Source organism: Ursus maritimus, unplaced genomic scaffold, assembly GCF_017311325.1.
Source record: "Ursus maritimus isolate PB19 unplaced genomic scaffold, ASM1731132v1 scaffold_14, whole genome shotgun sequence".
NCBI classification, from domain to species: domain Eukaryota; kingdom Metazoa; phylum Chordata; class Mammalia; order Carnivora; family Ursidae; genus Ursus; species Ursus maritimus.
Genome location: NW_024423786.1, coordinates 64297907 through 64307636, shown reverse-complemented (window position 1 = coordinate 64307636; position 9730 = coordinate 64297907). Strand labels below are relative to the sequence as shown.

The 9730-nt window shown below is 42.3% G+C and overlaps 1 pseudogene; it reads left to right on the top strand.

Annotated features, from left to right (window-relative positions):
- Window positions 1-848: 848 nt before the first annotated feature.
- On the top strand, window positions 849-4936 carry LOC103660511 (annotated as a pseudogene).
- The last annotated feature ends 4794 nt before the right edge of the window (window positions 4937-9730 follow it).

The window sequence follows — 9730 nt, the reverse complement described above, 5'->3', positions numbered from 1 at the left end:
ACGCCAATCATCAGATATAACTATATATCTATATATTTACTTATATATATTTATATAGATATCTGTATATTTATCTATATATTTATATAAGTAAATATATATATCTATATATGTTTTTTAAATTTTATTTATTTGAGAGAGAGAGAGAGCATGAGCAGGGCAGAGGGAGAGGGAGAAGGAGGCTCCCCACTGAGCCTGGAGCCCGACTTGGGGCTCGATCCCAGGACCCTGGGATCATGACCTGAGCTGAAGGCAGACACTTAACCAACTGAGCCACGCAAGTGCCCTGATAGTCAGATATTTTGAGTGTTTTCTATGAATGAGAGTGGAAGTGCTGTTAACACTCGTTACAATCGAATAGAAGGGTCATCACAGCCTCTTGAGGCCTTGAGGATCGCCTGTGGAGCACTGCTGGTGGGAGGGAGGGTGGTGGACTTCCCCTGCCAGGAGGCAGGTACCAGAAGGCCCACGGGGAACACCCAGGTTTAATGCAGTCAGGAGGGCTGGGAGTCTGGGTGCGAGTGGGGATTCGCATGTGATAAGCAGGGCCTGTGGAAAGTGCGTGTTCATCTTCGGTCGGAGGCAGGCACCCGAGGCCCAGGGACTGTGATTTGCCAGAGATTACACAGTTTATAAACTGTGGACCTGATCTGAACCCAGGAAGTCCAGTTCCAGAATCCATGCTGTTTTTAGGAACACCATCATGAGGTTCTTGACAGCTCCTCTGTTAGGTGAGGCTTTGGGGCTTGAACTCATGACCCTGAGATCAAGACCTGAGCTGAGATCAAGAGTCAGACGCCCAACCGACTGAGCCACCCAGGCACCCCTAGGAAAAAATTCAAAAATGTTTCAAAATTCCTGTGGAAAATCTTGACAACATCAGGAAGGTACGAAAAAAAGGCAAAAGGCATTCTTGTGGATACTGAGCTTGACAGCTGCAAGGAGTTGCTGAAGGACCTTAAAGACTTTAATCCAGGAGAGAAGTACTTTTTTTTTTTTTTTTAAACACACCACTGGGAGATACTTCTCTCGGGGAACCTTCTGGAAAGAAAGTGAGATACCAAACAAAGCCATACTGTTGTAGCCTCTGTAAATACAAAAAGGCTAGAACTTCATTCAAAAATCATTTTCATCGTTACCATGAAGATGACATTGATCAGGAGCTGGTGATCCCTTGTCCAAACTGTGTATTTTCTTCTCAACCCAAATTGTGGGAAGGCACTTTGGAATGTTCCATGCACCTGTTCGGAAAGTCCAGAACCACCCAGTGACTATTTTGGGTGACGCTAAAACTTCGAGGAAGGACGTGATAACTTTTACATGTTTAAAATGTAACTTCGCAAGCACTGTGTACTGCAGCAAGAAGCATGTGCTGGTAGCCCATTTTCACGACTTCATTCACGCCTCCTTTGGCCTGCGAACTGAGGAAATGGGCGAGCAACCGAAAACTGAGCACAGCCTTTCTACTGAGAAGATGCCACCATGTGACAAGTATTATTGTAAAAAATGCAGCCACTCTGGAAAACAGTGTGGAGGTCCCTTAAAAAGTTAAAAATTGAGCTACCCTATGATCCAGCCATTGCACTACTGGGTATTTACCCCAAAGATACAGACGTAGTGAAGAGAAGGGCCATATGCACCCCAATGTTCATAGCAGCAATGTCCACAATAGCTAAATTGTGGGAGGAGCCGAGATGCCCTTCAACAGATGACTGGATTAAGAAGTTGTGGTCCATATATACGATGGAATATTACTCAGCTATCAGAAAGAACGAGTTCTCAACATTTGCTACAACATGGACAGCACTGGAGGAGATAATGCTAAGTGAAATAAGTCAAGCAGAGAAAGACAACTATCATATGATTTCTCTCATCTATGGAACATAAGAACTAGGATGATCGGTAGGGGAAGAAAGGGATAAAGAAAGGGGGGGTAATCAGAAGGGGGAATGAAACATGAGAGACTATGGACTATGAGAAACAAACTGAGGACTTCAGAGGGGAGGGGGGTGGGGGAATGGGATAGACCGGTGATGGGTAGTAAGGAGGGCACGTACTGCATGGTGCACTGGGTGTTATACACAACTAATGAATCATCAAGCCTTACATCGGAAACCGGGGATGTACTGTATGGTGACTAACATAATATAATAAAAAATCATTAAAAAAATAAATAAATAAATAAATAAATAAATAAAAAATGCAACACCAATCCCAGCAGCCGGGATGCTGTAATGTATCCTATTTTGACATCAAACCTTCACAGGGACTTGGAGGGTAAGTTTAGATGCGGGATTTCAGAACATACTAAGAAGCCTGGACTTTTGAAGCAAAGGCACGTTGCTGCAAAGCCGGCGGCACCTTTGGCTGTACCACCGGACAGCTGCGCTCTGGGCCTCGCGGCCATATCCCCACATCCCCGCAGCCAGAGCCAGACCTGGTCCGGCCAGTGACTGTGGCCTGGGGCACTTCTGGAAGCCTCACCCCTTCTCCGCCTGCCGTGGCACAGTCGCACATGACTGTAGTCTCCAGTCCTCTGCCTTCCTCCGCTCCCCAGCCTGTCTTTCCTTCTTATGGAGTCCCACTTGCTCGGTCAGCAAATCCTCCCACGTTGCCCTTGCGTCAGCCAGTCGGACCTATAAATAGGTCTGTTGGAACCAGTGTCCTACGCATAAACCAGACCATCCATCCTGGGGCCTTTACTCCTCAGCCAGCCTTTTGGGCCTGGAGTTCTTGCCGTCGACAGACATGCCTGGGCCTGGCATCCTTCCTGTCCTTCCGTCTGTCACCCCCCGGGGTTCTTCAGGCTGTCTCACCAGGGGTGAGTCGGACAGTCACATCAGGGGTCCTTCTGCAGGCCTGATGACCCCTGCGGGGGTTGTCCCTTCGGGACAGACGGCCACTTCTGGGGTCCTTCCCGCAGGCCAGGTGGTCCCACCTGGGCTCCCTTCTCCCAACCAGAGAGTCTCGGCAGGTGCTCTCCCTGCAAACCAGGGTATTAATTCTGGTGTTCTTCAGCTTCGTCAGCCCGTCCTTTGAGGAGTGCTCCCCGAGGGCCAGCCAGTGAGTCCTGGGGCCCTACAACTAAACCAGTCTGTGAGCACCAACGTTTCGCCTGCAAATCAGCCAGTGAGACCTGGCGCCTCTCAAAACACCCCGGGCCTCCCGTCAGGCTCTATTCTCAGACAGCTCATGCCGACGGGGAAACAGGTGATTGGCATTCCCACATCCACGCTTGCCCCAGCATCTGTCACTTTGTGCCTCCAGGAGGTGCTGCCACTATCCCCCCTGCCCCAGATGCCCACCCAGCTCCCGCGTGCCGTCTCCTCCAGTGGTGGGTTTGCTCGGAGTGGGTTTGCTCAGGCCTCGCCATCTGTGGCAGAAGCCAACCAGGCGCTCAAACAGGCGAAGCAGTGGAAAACCTGTCCGGTTTGCAATGAGCTCTTCCCTTCCAACGTCTCCCAGGTTCCTATGGAAGTGGCTCATAATATGAGCCCAGTGAATCCAAATCCGCTGAAAATCTGGAGCCCGACAACCTGGCAGCATGTGCACCATTTGTAAAGTGCACAGGCGAGAAAACAGTTCGGTGTCTCTCCTGTAAATGCTTAGTGTCCGAGAAAGAGCTTATCCATCACTTGCAAATGGCCTGGGGTGCGTGTGCTGTCCGTGCACTTTCCATGACATGAAAGGCCTTTCAGAGCACAGTAGGACTATGTGCCGAGGGAAGAAGAAATTACCTGTGGATTATAGGGACAAAGGTTCTCGCTTGGATCTCGATGCTAACGGCAACCTGATGTTTCCCCGTCTCGATTTCGCTACCATACTGCCAAAGGAAGAGCTTGGGGAGCGGGAAGTCTACCTGGCCATACTAGCTGGGAGAGACTCCAAGTCACTCGTGCCCATGCGACCCCAGACAGAAGGTGCCTCCCGGAGCCCCAGCAAACAAGCAGTGACTTGCCCCTTTTGCTTTGGCACCTTTGTGACGACCGAGGCATCTGAGTTGCATTTGAAGGCGAGGCAGCACATTCACACCAACAAGAGTCCATACAATTCTGGAATCTCCGGCGTTCAAGTGCATCCACCGCTGTGGGGTCTACACTGGCCACGTGACCTGGCAGCCAGTGCCATCCACCTGCTCAGACCTCTGGATCCAACCTAATTTTACTGAGAACAGTGAAGTGCTCTTCATGAAGGGTGAGGTGATCCCCGACTCCAGTTTTTCTTTTTTTTTTTTTTTTTAAAGATTTTATTTATTTATTTATTTGACAGAGAGAGAGACAGCCAGTGAGAGAGGGAACACAAGCAGGGGGAGTGGGAGAGGAAGAAGCAGGCTCATAGCGGAGGAGCCTGATGTGGGGCTCGATCCCATAACGCCGGGATCACGCCCTGAGCCGAAGGCAGATGCTTAACCGCTGTGCCACCCAGGTGCCCCGGACTCCAGTTTTTCTGTAAAGAGAAAGCTGCCCAATGGCCACTTCGGGGCAGAAGACCAGGGGGATGTGGATGGAGGAGCGACCTCTCGTCACCAACAGTGATGCAGCCCCGGGCTCCCGAAAAGGTGGCGAGCGAGGTGCCTTTGGAAAGACAAAGGAATGAAATCAGGACAGAGGAGCTGCTTGTTAATGATGATGCTTTTCAGACTTTAGCATTAAACCCTAAAAAAGATGAAGACCATTCTTATGAAGAAAAAAAAGCAATGTCTTAGAGATGATCTCCCAAGAGACCATATCCTAGTAAAAAGGAAATACAGAACTTCTTTCTTCACTCTTGCGGGTGTGGGAAATCGACGTGGCTTCATTTTTTTTTTTTTTTTGAAAAAGAAGATATATTTGCATGAAAGCAATAAAAAATTACAAGCCTTCTATACTTTTTTAAGCTTTGATATGTCTGAACTTAAAAGTTAAAACACAGGTTGAACTTTGAGTATGAGCCTTAAAACTTGTAAAAAAAATTAGGAAATCTAAAGTACTAGATAATTAGTGTTCTTTTCCAATTGAGATTGAAAAAAAAGTTATTTTCTTCACTGTATGTTGAACTAATCAATTTCGGGGGTCTCTACGTGGCTCTTTAGATTTATTTCGGGTGCTCGGAAAGACTTCTAGATAAAAGAAGTGAATAGTTCTTTCAGATTTATTGTTTCCTGCAGTTTGATTTTTGTAACAAGTATTTTTAGTTCTTCCCTGTCATGTAAATTAAATCCTTGGATCCTTCATGCAAAAAATAAAAATGAAAATAAAAAAATGAAAAGAAAAGGTTAAAAACAACTTTTGAATCAGCTTATGCGGATTCACAGCAAAATCCTGACACTATAGTTACTAGTTTTATATTAATTTATTAAGGAATAACTGACATTTTTCCATACCAAGGTTGTTTTTTTTTTAAGATTTATTTATTTATTTTAGATAGAAAGGGGATGCAGAGAGGGAGGGAGAGGGACAAGCAGACTCTGCACTGAGCACGGAGCCCAACACGGGTCTTGATCTCATGACCTTGCGATCACAACCTGAGTCAGATGCTTAACTGACTGCACTACCCAGGCGCCCCCATACTGAGAACAGGATGCACTTTTGTTTATTAAGGTGTCTTTTAGGGCTTTCCATTGAATTTGAAAGTAGCCTTTATATCGATCATTTATGTCAAGTAGATTCCCGCTCTTTCTGAAAGAGATATTTTTTCCATTCTGTTGCACACACGGTTATTTATGGGGGATGCCACTGATTTTTTAATGTTAACTTAAAAACTGGTCAGAATTTTCTGAATATTTTGATATTCAGTAATTTTTCAGTTGATTCTCTTGGGCTTTCCAAAAGTAAAACTGTCATCTATAAAAAATACATAATTTTGCCTCTTCTTTTTAAACTTTATTCTTCCTATTTCTTCCTTTCATCTCCATGCACTAGCTAATGCAGCCAGAATGATGTCGACCAACAAGGAGACTGAGGTCCTTGTTTCATTCCTGGTTTCATTCCCACTTCTAATTTGTTACCCATCAGCATGATGCTGGTTAGGTTCTCAGATATTAATTTTTTTTTTGCATTTAAGGAAATATGTATCCATTCGTGACTTAACAAGAGTGAATGTCAAAACTTATCACAGACATTGTTGACACTTTTTTCTTTGTCCTAAGAATATTAGTGGATGTCCTACTATTTACACCTTTCACTGAGTTTCTAATACTGAGGCCTCTCATCCCGAGAATGAGCAACAGTTGATTAGAGGGCTGGAATCTAATTTCTACTTGGAAAGACCCCAAGGATGTAGATGAATGCTAGATGAATGGATAAAGAAGATGTGGTATGTACACACAATGAATATTACTCAGCCATCAAAAAGAATGAAATCTTGCCACCTGCAACGACGTGGACGGGACTAAAGGCTATTATGCTATTTAATTTTAGATTTTTATGCTAATATTCATTTGTGATTGCTTATCTCTTTTTGAGTTATATTTCTCAGGTTTTAGACTTAATGTGGTTGTGGATTTCAAAACAAATTCTTATTAAGTATTTATCTAATAAATAGTTCTTCCTGTATATATGCTCTGAAAGATACAATTAATTTTATCCGGTCCTTAAAGATTTAATAGTACACATCTATGATACTGTATGGCTAGAGTTTTTTAATACTAGCAATTGGTCTATTAAACCTCCTTTGTCTTCTGAGTTAGATTTTTTATATTGCTAGAAAATTATTTTTAAACCCAGATATTCACATTAATTTTCAGAGAATAAAATATTACCTTATACATATTTTGCGGGATTTTCCTTATATATGTATAATTTTTATCATATTTTTAAATAATTTTTTAAAAAGATTTTTATTTATTTATTTGACGGGGAGAGAGACAGCCAGCAAGAGAGGGAACACAGACAGAGGGAGCGGGAGAGGAAAAAGCAGGCTCCCAGTGGAGGAGCCTGGTGTGGGGCTCGATCCCAGGACTCTGGGATCATGTCCTTAGCCAAAGGGAGACAAATAATGACTGAGCCACCCAGGCGCCCCTACCATATATTTTTTTAAATGACATTTACTTGATTTACTTTTTGAATTTACCAACCTTCTATATTCTAACTTACTAACTACATTTTCTCCTTACCAATTCATTTTTCTATATGGATATCTGGTTGTTCCAGCATCATTTGTTGAAAATATTTTTCTTTCCTCATTTAACAGCTTTGGTTCCTTTGTCAAAACTAACTGACTGTAGTTCAATGTAGTACTACTTGTTTATTTTTGCTTTAGATGACTTGCTTTTTGGGGTCAAATACAAAAAAAATTATCACCAAGACTGATGTCAAGGAGATTACTCCTTATGTTTTCTTTAGGAGTTTTACTGTTTCGGGTCTTAAATCCAAGTCTTTAATTCATTTTGAGTTGATTTTCGTGTATGGTGTCAGATAGGCATCTGGTTTCATTCTTTTTTTTTGTTTTCCCAACACCATTTATTGAAGAGACTATCTTTTCTCCATTGTATATTCCTGGCTCCTCTGTCATAATTCAAACTAAAAAGTTTTTGCATAGCAAATTAAACCATCACAGGATCAACAACAACCTATGGAATGGGCGAAGATATCTGCAAACCACATAGCCTATAAGAGGTTAATATTCAAAATATATATCCAATATATAAAAAAACTCGTAAAATTCGGTAACAAAAAAACAAAAACCAAACAAAAAACTCAATTTAAAAAATGAGCAAAAGGGGCGCCTGGGTGGCACAGCGGTTAAGCGTCTGCCTTCGGCTCAGGGTGTGATCCCGGCGTTACGGGATCGAGCCCCACATCAGGCTCCTCCGCTATGAGCCTGCTTCTTCCTCTCCCACTCCCCCTGCTTGTGTTCCCTCTCTCGCTGGCTGTCTCTATCTCTGTCGAATAAATAAATAAAATCTTTAAAAAAAATGAGCAAAAGACTTAAACAGACATTGTTTCAAAGAAGACATACAAATGGCTAACAGGTACACGAAAAAGTGCTCAATATCACTAACCGTTTGGGAAATGCGATCAAAACTGCAATGAGATATGACCTCGTACTTGTAGGCTGGCCATTATCAAAAATGTAAGAGATAACAAATGCTGGTCAGGATGTGGAGAAAAGAGAATTCTTGTACTCTGCTGGTGGGAAAGTAAACTGGTATATCCACTATGTAAAAAAGTTGGAGTTTCCCTTAAAAATTAAAAAAAAAAATGTACCATATGATCCAGGAATCCTACTTCTGTGCATACAGAGGGCAATGAAATCAGTATCTCAGAGATATATCTATACTCGCCTTATATAATTATTCATTATAACCAAGGTACAGAAACAACCTATGGGTGTACTGATGGTTATAAAATGAGTAAGTTCTGAGGATCTAAAGTATAACATGGTGACTATAGTTGATAACACTGAATTGTAAAAAATGAAATTGGCTAAGATAGAACTTAAGTGTTCTCACCAAAAAAAAAAAAAAAAAAAAAAGGTAAGTATGTGAGGTTATGAACATGTTGATTAACTAGATGGGAGGACTCCTTCCACAAAGCAAAACGTGTATCCAACCGTCACACTGTACAGTTAAAAGATCTTGAACTTCTGTTTGCTGATTACACTTCAATGACGTTGAAAGAAATCAGGTGACTATATAAGTGTCTCCGTAGCTGCATTCTGTCTTGTTCCGCCCACTGATTTTTCTAGGCCCATGTTAATACCACTGTATCTTGATCACTACAGCTTTATAGTAAGTTTTCACATTAGGCAGAATAAGTCTTCCAACACTATTCTTCAAAATTGCTTTTGGCTATACAAAGCCCTTTGCATTTTAAAATCAGCTTATGAATTTCTATTAAAGAAAAAAAGAAGACTCTAAATGGGAGACCTGAAACCATAAAAATCCCAGAAGAGAGCACAGGCAGTAATTTTTCTGACACAGGCTGTAGCAACATGTTTCTAGATTTGCCTCTTGAGGTAAGGGAAACAAAAGCAAAAATAAACTATTGGGACTACATCAAAATAAAAATCTTCTGCACGGCAAAGGAAACAATCAACAAAACTAAAAGACAACCTACTGAATGGGAGAAGATATTTGCAAATGACATATCTGATAAAGGGTCAGTATCCGAAATATATAAAAAAACGTATACAACTCAACACCAAAACCTCCCAAATAATCCAACTAAAAAATGGGCAGAAGACCTGAACAGACGTTTTTCCAGAGAAGACACAGAGCTGGCCAACAGACACAAGAAAAGATGCTCAACATCACTCATCATCAGGGGAACGCAACTCAGAACTATAATGAGAAAGAACACACTGCTGGTCACTAGAGGGGAAGGGAGGAGGGGGATGGATGAAATAGGTGATGGGGATTAAGGAGGGCACTTGTGATGAGCACTGGGTGATGTACGAAGTGCTGAATCACTACACTGTACATCAGAATCTAATATTACACTATATGTTAACTAACTGGAATTAAAATAAAAACTTAAAACAAAGAACTACAATGAGACATCACCTCACACCTGGCAGAACGGCTGAAATTAAAAACACAAGAAACAACTAGTGTTGGCGAGGATGTGAATAGAAAGGAATCCTCGCACACTGTTGGTGGGAATGCAAATTAGTGTATCTATTCTGGATAACAGTAAGGAGGTTCCTCAAAAAATTAGAAATAGAACTATCCTATGATCCCGTAATTCCACTACTCAGTATTTATCTAAGAATATGAAAACACTAATTTGAAAAAATACATACACCCCTA